The following is an 11748-nucleotide window of genomic DNA, read 5'->3' on the forward strand; positions in this document are numbered from 1 at the left end:
GTGATATACAACTTTAGCTAGTAGAAAAACTCAATATTCCTATTGGTTGGATTAGCAGATCACACAAATCTTCAGTGTCTAAGCTGGCAATGTCAGTCTAATAACAAGAGATTAACAGTCGGAAGTTCATTTGCAGTAGTAGTAAATGTCCAGGCATCTACTTCTATGTTGGCTGCTTGAAGGAAGCCTAAATATTCTTAAGATAAACACCCAAAAGAAGCTTTTTATTTTCTGTCCAAGACCAATACAGAAGAAAGAAAGGCAGTGGGGGAAGGACAAGTCAAATCTGAAACTAGGAATATAGCTAAGTAAGCCAGTATCTAACAGATAAAATATGTGCTTGTGGTTAAAAAGGAGGCAGGCATAAGTGAAGACAAAGCAAAACTGCATTCCAACAAGTAATTCTATGTAGATTATTAAAAAATGCATGTTACAATGCTGTGTTCACTTTACATGTCTAAACTGTTTGAAAGAAATTAATCAAAACAGAGCTAATAAAACCAGATGCGTAGAACAATATATACAAGCAGTTGATAGTATTTTCTGGTAATCAGGCTCTCCACATCTGCTTTAAATGAAAATAGTGTGGGGTTTTTTTAATACATTATGTACCATAACACAATCAATATCAGAATTATTTGAATAGGCTACAGATTGCCTATTCTGTGTGATAAAATGTGATTCTGTTTATCTCAGTACTGTCAGAAAATTATTCTTAAGCAAGTGTTTAAATTGTGGAGACAAAGTGGTGGCACAGTTTTCATAGCAGGTCTTTGCATCTGTTATATAAAGTAGCTGACAGATTTACACAATTTTCAGTTTTGAAGTGTGATTTGATCATTTTTGCATCTTCATTTCAAATCTTAGTTTAGTATTTTTAGCATTATAAAACTACAGTTTAAAAGAAGATCTGAAAATACAGGTGCTAATTGTATGTCCAAGTTATTCTACGCTAACTCTGAATAAAGAGCTTAAATTGTGATTTGTCTAAAACACCTGTCCCTTCTACAAATAATACAAGGGTGGGGAGACAGAGCTCTTGTAACTGCAGTGAATCATATTTAATGGTAAACAGATTTATGACATGGACATGATCTAACAGTTGTGTACAGGGAAATGTTAGGTTATAGTTGACCTCAATGATCTTAAGGTCTTTTCCAACCAGGCAATTCTATGATTTCATCATGAACGTACAACAGTTTCTGTGCTCTTTCAATAACCTGCTGTATGGAGACCTTAAATTATACAGAGCAACCATTTGCTGCCAGTATTAGTAAAGGACATACTATTTACACTATAACTGCTGTTAGCCTGCTGACATGTTTGCTTAATTCATGTTCAGTAAGTGGATTGTAAATCAGACCAGCATGAAAACTAGCATATGTATTGTAATGTCTTGAAAGGCTTTGTGTTAGGGTTGCTGTTAGTATTCTCTCTTTCAGTTTTCAGATCTCAGTGATGCCCATCTCTCCAGATGCCCATTAACATCTCTCCCTCTCTGATTTTCTGAAAATGTAACTCACTGTCACATCTATGCCAAAAGCTAGGAATGAAATACAGGCAGTACGCTCATCACCAGATTAACCTGAGGAATAGACTGTCTTCTTTTAAATACTACTAAATTCATATTTAAGGAGATGTCCTTTAAAGATTATTTAATTTATAAAGATTCTATAATTTTGCATTACTGTGAGGTACAAAAGCTTGCTCTCAAGTAGAAAAGTTTAAAGGTGTTCAACTTGGAATTTTCAGAACTTTTGTGTTTTAGTCCATGTTGTAGCAGTAATTTTTAATGTTACAGGATTTTTACTTTACTGACAAAAATTAAAATAATACTCGATAATTTATTTAACAGAATCCTTTTTTCCCTCTTTTCCTATTTATTTCAGACAAACTTTCTGAGAAAGAACCCAGGACAACTTTCTGACTGAGTGATGAAATAGATGAAATAGACCAGGTATTTATTTTTATTTTAAATATAATAAATACAATGAACTAATAAAGACTAATAAAATTAATGCAGTTTAATGCAGGTTTAAGGCTCCAGATTGCACTAGAGATCTTGGAAGCTATGGATAGGTCAAAACATTTTCATAGAATAACATATCTAGACTCATTTCATATATCTTTTTGGAATCTGAACATATTTTATCTACAGTGTGAAGCTGTGAATCAGGGAGCCTTACTTCAACTTGAGAATGTAGTGAATTCATATGCTTTTCCTGGGCAAGGGTTCCTGACAGACGCTGACCTTCCAACTGTGTTCCATCAGTTTCTTTGTCCATTTTCTACATTTATAATTAGTTGTATGTGGTCATTGAACTCTTCTGCTTTTCTGCCATTCTCAAATTATTTCTTTTACATTTCTGGACCATATCTCAGTCTCTCTCTCTCCATAAGAATTTATGTACTTCAGTTTCAGCCTTTCTCACCTACCACTACTAATTCAAACCTTGCCATTTCCCTTTTATATCAAATCTCTTGCTAAAAAAGGCATGGCTCTCTTCTCTACTGACATTAAGACCTCTTTCCTCTCTATTTTAAATAGTTATGCCAACATAGGGATTAACCTGGTTTAGATTTCTAGTGGTAGTCTTAACTACACAAGTCTGAAACTTCACATTCCAAGTGTGCTGATCAATCTGTCCAAACAAATAATAAAAATTATTATATCTGAGAACCTCCCAAAGCAAATTTGCAAATAAAAATAACAAATACATAAATCACCCTAGCAAATTACTCTTGAAGCATAAAAGACAATTTATCATATCACCCTCTCTGTTAAATACAGGCTTTAATTCTGCTGGATGCTATCCCTGCAGTCTAACAGTGCACCCATCCTGTCCTCAACAACACAGCACAGCACAGCATTTTGGAGCTAAACTCAACCGTGTGTATGTTCACATCTCATTCACACTGTGTGGAAAAAAAACTAGGGCTCAATGGCAGGTTAGAAGACTTTTCAAACATGACACAAAAAAAGCCAAGGTCTGGACTGTTTCAGAAATGTATTTACCTCTATGCTTTACATCAGTGGGAAGACAGATGAAATGTGGTCACAGGATCCTTCCCAGATGGATAATGCCATTTTTAAGGATACTATGGTATTTGTAAGTTCATGTTTCCTTCATATGATGAATGTGCTTTCCACCAGCCTGCACCCTGTCCAGTAATTCAGATGCAGAAAGCTATTAAGTGGCAGAACACTGTAGTCCATGGGTTAACATCAAGGTACTTAGTTTAATATTTCAAGTTACTCTGACCAGCTTTTAATAAACTATTTAAGAGATACTTACTTTAAAATACAGTAAATATCCTGTTACTGAAGCATTAAAATGGACTTGTATTGTTTTCAGAAAAAAAAAAAAAAATTAAAACTGGACACTTAGAATAGAATCATAGAATCAGTAAGGCTGGAAGAGACCTCAAAGATCATCAAGTCCAACCTGTCACCCAAGACCTCAGGACTACTAAACCATGGCATCAAGTGCCATGTCCAATCCCTTCTTGAACACCTCCAGGGATGGTGACTCCACCACCTCCCTGGGCAGCACATTCCAATGGCTATCAACTCTCTGGGAAGAACTTTCCCCTCACCTTGAACCTAAACTTCCCCTGGCACAGCTTGAGACTGTGTCCACTTGTTTTGAATGCAGAATGTAGAATACAGAATGCAGAATTAACCAGGTTGGAAAAGACCTTTGAGATCATCAAGTCCAACCTATCACCGAACACCATCTAATCAACTAAACCATGGCACTAAGTGACTCATCCAGTCTCTTTTTAAACACCTCCAGTGACAGTGACTCCACCACCTCTCTGGGCAGTCCATTCCAACAGCCAGTCATTCTTTCTGTGAAGAATTTCTTCCTAACATCCAGCCTAAACTGCAAAATTGTTTTAGAATCATAGAATTGTTAGGGTTGGAAGGGATCCCAAGGATCATCCAGTTCCAATGACCCTACCATGGGCAGGGACACCTCACACTAGATCAGGTTGCCCAGAGCCACATCCAGCCTGGACTTAGAAACTCCCAGGGATGGGGCTTCAAATGCTTCCCTGGGCAACCTGTTCCAGTGTCTCATGCTGAAGAATTTCTTCTTAATATCCAATCTAAATCTACCCATTTCTATTTTTTTTCCATTCCCCCTTGTCTTATCATTACCTGACACCCTAAAAGTACCTCATCTGCCCCATTCCCCCCTTTTTTTCCCCTCCAATCTCAGAGCACCTGGGCTTTGTTGGAGTCTCCTCCCACCCCAGGTGTGGCCTCTTGGCCCTCTCCACCCACTCCCCTTTTTAATCCCCCCCAGGAAAAGCAGAAGCCCTAAGATGGGCCCATCTGGGCTGAGGATCCTCCTCTCATCACTGGTGAGTCCTCATGGTGCACACTGGGTGATGGTGGTGGTGACAACAAAGGCCGGGGGGCCTGGTGGCCCCCCGGTTAGGTAGGGTTATTGTTGATGGCTACTCCAATATCATCCATGGATGCTGGCTGGGCCTCCTTACTGGGGCTGAGCTCCTTTGTGTGGTATCTTGGCTGGTGAGGGTCTTGCCCTTGGCTCTGAGATGGGTGCAAAAATGGTGGTGGTAGAGCAGGAGCTGTTTAGGCAGGGTGGAGGAGGGTGTCGAGGGACTAGGAGCTGCTTTGGGAAAGTGACGGTGGGGGTGAGGGGAACAGGAGCTGCTTTGGGAAGATGAAGATGGGTTAAGTAGATGACCCTTACAGGCCCCCTCCTGCTCTGGTGATTCCAGAATTCTATGACTCTATGATCTAATTCCAACCCCCTTGCCATGGGCAGGGACACCTTCCACCAGACCAAGTCAGCGTCTTTAAGAGCACTGTTTTTTGGTGGTGGTTTGGTTTGTTTGGTGGTGTTGGTTTTTTTGTTGTTTTTTTTAACTGTACATAGAAATCAAAACCTAACATGGTAACTGTGATGAACTGATGGGGTTTGGATTTGAAGCTACCTTGTTTTGAAAACTAGGCCTTCTGTATTTTGGCATAAGAAATTAAATGATTGCATGAAATTCAAGTGTGAATAAACACTATTGGCTTAGAATCATAGAATCAATAAGATTGGAAAAGACCTCAGGGATCATCAAATCCAACCTGTCACCCAAGACCTCATGACTACTAAACCATGGTGCCAAGTGCCACGTCCAGTCCCCTCTTGAACATCTCCAGGGATGGTGATTCCACCACCTCCCTGGGCAGCACATTCCAATGGCTAACAACTCTCTCTGGGAAGAACTTTCTTCACCTCGAGCCTAAACTTCCCCTGGCACAGCTTGAGACTGTGTCTTCTTCTGGTGCTGGTTGCCTGGGAGAAGAGACCAACCCCCTTCTGGCTACAGCCACCCTTCAGGTAGTTGTAGAGAGCAATAAGGTCTCCACTGAGCCTGCTCTTCTCCAGGCTAAACAACTCCAGCTCCTTCAGCCTCGCCTCATAGGGCTTGTGCTCAAGGCCTCTCACCAGCCTTCTTGCCCTTCTCTGGACATGTTCAAGAGTCTCAATGTCCTTCTTAAATTGAGGGGCCCAGAACTGGACGCAGTGCTCAAGGTGTGGCCTAACCAATGCAGAGTACAGGGGCACAATGACCTCCCTGCTCCTGCTGGCCACACTCTTCTTGATGCAGGCCAGGATGCCATTGGCCTTCTTGGCCACCTGGGCACACTGCTGCCTCATGTTCACCTGGCTGTCAATCAGTACCCCCAGATCCTTTTCTGTTTGGCCACAACAACCCCATGCAGCGCTACAGGCTGGGGTCAGAGTGACCGGAGAGCAGCCAAAGTGCAGCACCTGGCACTTGGACTTGTTGAATGTAATCACGTTGGCTTCTGCCCATCTGTCCAGTCGGTGGAGGTCCCTCTGGAGAGCCCTTCTACCCTTTAACAGATCAACATCTGCTCCCAACTTGGTGTCATTTGCAAATTTTACTGATGACTGACTCAATACCCTTGTCCAGATCATCAGTAAAGATCCTGAACTTGAACAGACATGCTGCTTGGAACCTTATCTGGAACTAAGTAAAATTGAAGTAAGCCTAAAACAAGGAAACAGTGAAATATTTTTCTGAGACTAGGTCAAATCATTCACAGTAAGTAGAGGCAGATGTAGTACTAACATATACTTTCACCTCCAAACTATGAAAGTACATGCTTTGTGTGAGATAAAACACTTATCAAAGGTAATTTTCAAAAGTAAGAGAGTGAGTTTTCAAACATGTATTATGTACATATTGTCATCTGTGAGGGAACTATAAAACTGAAAGCATTTTCATATATTTATTTGGAAGAACAGGCAGTGAAGTGCTTAGGCATTTTAATATTGCTGCAAGTATATGTGTAAAAAGAATTCCTTTGAAAGATCAGGACAGGTTACCCTTCAGAGAATCCAAGGGATAAAAGTTCATCCATACATTCATTACAGTAGTACATTACAAACATCTGGACTTCCCATATCTTTACTATTACAAGTCTTTAGCTATTGAAGATCTACCAGTTAATGTTTCCCTTAATTAATTATTTGCTATTGTTGTTTAAAACATACAGGAAGTGCACCTTATACTCTTTAACTGTAGTTTATTTTGAAAAGTGCTCCTGAAATAACTTTTTATGTTAGTAACTCTAACAATGATACGATACTAAGGCCATAAATAACCAGACAGTTTAATAAAGCTTCACCTTTCACAACCCACAGTCATGGTTCAGTTAATCAGTCTACTACCACCCAGGGTCTTGCAGAACTCTGTATGTAGGGGTTCCTAAACCAGTATACTGGTTCCTAAACCAGCATGAGTGCTTTCAGGTTGGGCATGCAGCTGCAACCATCAATGTTGCCAAGATCCTGGCTTCTTCTATCACACATAAGACAGCTTCTTGGACTTGCTTTTAGCTTGGACTGAGGATCATCTGTATTAAGAGCTTCTCAAACTCCCAGGAAGAAAGAGAAAAATAGGAAAGCAAAAATTAAAATAAATTACTAAATAACTAAATTATTATCTTGGCTTCGGAGAATAACATCAAGAAGATGTTAGCTAAATGCAAGTTAAGGCCATTATGTCTGCAGGAGATAGCTTGTTGCTGACATCACTGATTGTTTCTTTTGGCTTAAATGGAATTTTTAATTTTAATGGTATCACTGTAAGACTATGATCAGTTCAGAGTAGCAAGGCCTGGTAAACGTCACCATGCATTTGTGTTCTTTACAGGTTGCTGTAACATGGTTGATTGCTGGAGGGAAGAACTATATATACTCATTAATATTGTACCTGAAAACTCTTTACCTTTACCTGCTAGGTAACTATTGCTGCTATGACTCTAGCTTGAGAAGACACTTCCAGGTAAGTTTTTGTACAAAATGAAGTGACAGATGTCTTCTAGACTTGTTAGCTTTTTCAAGAGAGTGAGCAACATTGCAAAGGTCAAAGCATGTCTCGTGGAAAAGGACTGAAAAAAACTGTGCAGAAACTAAACATCCTACCGTTAATGAAGTGTTAATTAAGATTAAGTGCATTTGAAATGACTCCAACTGACAGCAAAACTGTTTTCTGTAAGGGTTAGGAAGTTTTAAAACAGACAGTTAGACCAAATTGTAGTCTCTTAACTATATTGTTCCTGCCATGGGAGTTTGCAATATGGTGAAATGCCATATCAAAAACTAATTAAGTCTTACAAATACTGATGAATTGGCACCTAAAATTTTCTTATTTACCACCAAAAGTCTGTAGAAGAAAACCAAAGGGTGTAGAAAGAAAACATATACAAGCAATTAGATCCACAATTGATTTTGTAATTGCTATGAGTGGTACCTAAATACTAAATTTATACCCTAAAAATGCTCTTTCATTTATCCTAAATTCATAGGAAGCAAGCTTCCAAACCTTGTGTCCCTAGCTTCTGCAAATGCCTGTAGTGCACCATAACAATATGCCATCAAGATGCACAAACTAATGACACCTCTATTTACTCTGTGAAGTAAAATCCAGTAAATATTCAGAAAGTACTAACATCTCTGTGCCCAAAACACATGAAAAAGCTTCTGTCACTCCCATCCATTTGAGTTGTTATACTTTGTTTGAAATAAGTAAATAAAATTTGGATCTGAAATGGAGAATATAATATTCTACACAATTGTTGATTTTAAAATGTAAGATCTGGATTCAAGTACTGTTTAACTGACTATCATGTTCTTGTAACGTGCCAGGAGATGTCAGAGAAGAGAATAAACTGTCCTGGATATTATCACTTGCTGTTAGCTTGTAGTTCTGGAGACTTGACAAGTATGGGAATAAATCCTCTGATTCATGTGACTAATCCCCATTTCTCACTTTTGCCATGCTTCTCTTATGTAAGATATAACGTTTTGTTTTCTTTGACAAAGAAAATCTTACTGTTGTGAGTTGCAATTGTTCTACCTCCACATCCTTTTTTTTTTTTTTACACTTTCATTAATCTGTAGGATAAACTGGCACAATTAGAACTTGTTTATACTTAAATCTCCATCTGCCTTGTTCAGCCTTGCCTGCTGTGTGCTTGAATCTTTTAGAAGCGTTTCTTGGTTTGCAATGCTAACTGTTGATATGATTACTAAATACTTTATATACTTCATTGAAACCTATTAATTTCCATTTCCTGAGTTCTCATCTTCATGTGCAGTCAGGTATAACCACTGAAAGAATTCAGAAAAGGAAAACCTCTTGAGGAAAAACAGAGCCTCTTTACTTCAACTTCAGTGGGATTACATCTGTAAAAAAAAAAATGAATAAAGCTGTAGTAATTTCTTTTATGTCAGTAATAAAGGTCTGTTTTGTTTTTTTTTCCTTCAAACTATCCAGGAAAATCAAAGATCTAAAAGACAAAATGTCAAGCATTCACCCTGAAGATTATTGTAATTTCATAGTATAAACTTGTGGCAAAAATCAGGGTGCATTCCATTTTTGACGTCAGTACAGAAACACGTTTGCCTTTGGTTGATTGTGATAACCACCCTATGAGTCCTTGTTATTGCACTCCGTGCTGTAAAACTGCTGCCAGCCACTGCAAAACTCATAAGATACAGCTGCCATTTTCTGGACATCTTGGCCAGTCTTCATGATGAGCACTCTATCAACCACTAAGGTTAGAGAAGAAGCTTTCTTGAAATAACTTTCTCAAGGATTTAGATGAGCTCATACAAATAGAGCACACTTAGTGCTTGATGTGAAAGAATGAAACACACATATTCATGGTACTTATCAGCCATACCATAGAACTCTCACCAGTCATTCTGGTAGAATGCTTTTAGGTGATCAGTGTTAAACTTGGTTTTCCCAGATGTGAAAAAATAGTTGAAATCCTTTTTCATCTTTTTGCTTTTCACTACACGCTTTGGATAAATAAAGTATAGGAGTCTCCGAGAAGGGGCCAGAGTTGGAGTCACAAGAGTTAGCAATCCATGTAGTGGGCTTCAAAAGTGCTTAACCTGAGTTTGTGTACAATATGACAGATCTACACATGCTGCATGAATCTATTTTAAGCCACATTTTCATTGTTTCTGATTAAGCTATCTGATAAATGTTTATCTTGCAGTAAAAATCTATCATTGCAGCAATCAGATAACATTCTGCTCACCTATCTTCAAAATCTACATGTGCGTTAATACTTAGCACTCACGTGTCTGGGTTTATCTTAGCTGAAATAAAAATGTAATTGTCTTTAAAAGCCAAAAACAATATTCTGGAACTGATAAGAGCAAATCCATTCTACCTCTAAAGCCTTGAAAGTATGAGGGGGGGGTTCCTCCCTTTGAGAATATTAATTTTTGCTTATTTATTACTTGTGTTTCATACATTTATTTTGTTTTTATACTCAAGAAAAGTGTTCACTGACCTAAACAGTCACCTGATGAATAGAAAACATTTTCATAAGCAAATGGATCCTTCCATCTGCAGAAACACACTATATATGAGAAGAATAAATACATCCCTAGTGCATTTTAAAAAATAACCATACTGCAATAGCTTTTCTTTTGAGCTGGAATTCTGATAGATCCTGTTCTGTTTACAGATTATGCCAAATAGTTTCCATTTCTAACTGAGATGTAGTGTCCTCATAACAAGTGTCTAAGAAGTGACGTTAAGCTTGTTCTCTAGAGATGCTTAACGACAAATAAAATAGAGAACACTGCAAGGTTTTAATACAGCTCAATCAAATTATGGTTCTGTGGTTTCATAGATTTTTCAACAAATGAAAAAAAATATTATTTAAGGACATGCAGTGAAAAATAAAGACAACAAACATGGCTTTCTTGCTCTTGCATAAGCATTTTCAGGCCAATATTAGTCTGTTTGCTAAACAGTCCATAAACTGCAGACTAATTCCCATGACAAAATACAAACAAGACATATCCTCTGTTTCACTGCAAACTTGGATGGGATTTTAAAATGCTTGAAGTGCAGCACAACCAGGTGTTTAGACCTGGTATTTAGCATGTGTAAGGCTGTCTCGCTATGTAGTTTACATAGCTCATACATAATACATAGTTTGTATATTGTATTCTCCCATACAACATTAACAATACAGCCTTTGGCCAACTTTTTTTTTTTATTCCATTTCTGTCCTTTTCCCACAGCTACTCTTTCTGTGAGGAACACCAATATCTTCACGAGAACCTAGCAATAGTCTCCTTTCTGGCTCAGTGAGGTTCATACATCCTTTCGTATGTAATCTCAAAACCCCACATCTATACACAGGCTCAAAATTGAACTTAGTAATTCCAAACATCAGATATTTACATTTCAGGACTGATACTTAGTATGTCCTCTAATCAGACTCACCTTCTCTTTGAAGAGCTGTGATCATGAAAATACCCATCTTCATACTATTGAGCATGAGAAATCAAACTCTCAATTCTGGTCTCTCAGCAGCAATTTTCTAAATTCATGCAGGTGGATGAACAAAAGAGCTGTGCTGAATGTAGTTTTACCTTTCTCATTGTTAGTTACAGCTGAAGACTGAAATTTATGCCATTGGGCATGAAATTCTCTTTAAAAATGGTTGATTTTTCATTATTATATAGGGTATAGATACACTGAGAAATTAATAAGTTGTTTCAGTTCTTTTTAGCATGTGGCAGTCTACAAATATTTCTGAGCTCATTTACTTACCAAGTACAGACTTGTATAGTAGTTGCTTATACAGGATATATAATTCCAGCTGTCTTTCCACATAGCATGGTAAAACTGTACAACTGGTGGATGAAAACAGGAAATGTGATTACTTTGGATCAAAGCCCTCATCACTTTTTGCTGTGGTAGGAATGTAGCAAAATCACATGGCGTTATACTCTGCTCGTTAGTGCAACATTTGCACAGCAGTCAAGTAGCCACTTATTCCCAAATGAATGACTCTGACAGCAGCATTTTTTAAACATTTTAACTAAGAAAGTCTATGTCTTAATTTTTTGAACCCTGAATCCCATACCCAAATCTTTGCATGTCAAAGAGCCATAACTCACCACATTCCCAGATGAGCTGAGATAAACCAAACCCTGGCAAGCAATGCAGAAGCAAGAGAGAACAACTATTTCTCCAATTCTCCAAGGCAACAGGTCCAGAACAGTGACAAAGATGACTTCAACCTTGTGCAGGTAGAGCTGTCATTCAGAGGGATCTTGACAAGCTGAAGGACAAAGTTTGACTGAAGCCTTATAAAGTTCAATTCAGAACCCCACATCTTGGTCAGAATAAGCTCACACAACTAAG

The 11748-nt window shown here is 38.2% G+C and overlaps 1 protein-coding gene across 1 annotated transcript in view; it reads left to right on the forward strand.

The window, feature by feature from the left end:
- Positions 1-8773, forward strand: part of VEGFC (vascular endothelial growth factor C) — an 83861-nt gene extending 75088 nt beyond the window's left edge. Inside the window, 2 exon segments of the mRNA XM_068137036.1 lie at positions 1890-1957; positions 7216-8773. The gene's annotated coding sequence lies outside the window, so the exon portion shown is untranslated.
- The last annotated feature ends 2975 nt before the right edge of the window (positions 8774-11748 follow it).

This window comes from Melanerpes formicivorus, unplaced genomic scaffold, assembly GCF_026170545.1.
Source record: "Melanerpes formicivorus ecotype bairdi unplaced genomic scaffold, bMelFor1.0.p_v2 SCAF_4, whole genome shotgun sequence".
NCBI lineage: Eukaryota > Metazoa > Chordata > Aves > Piciformes > Picidae > Melanerpes > Melanerpes formicivorus.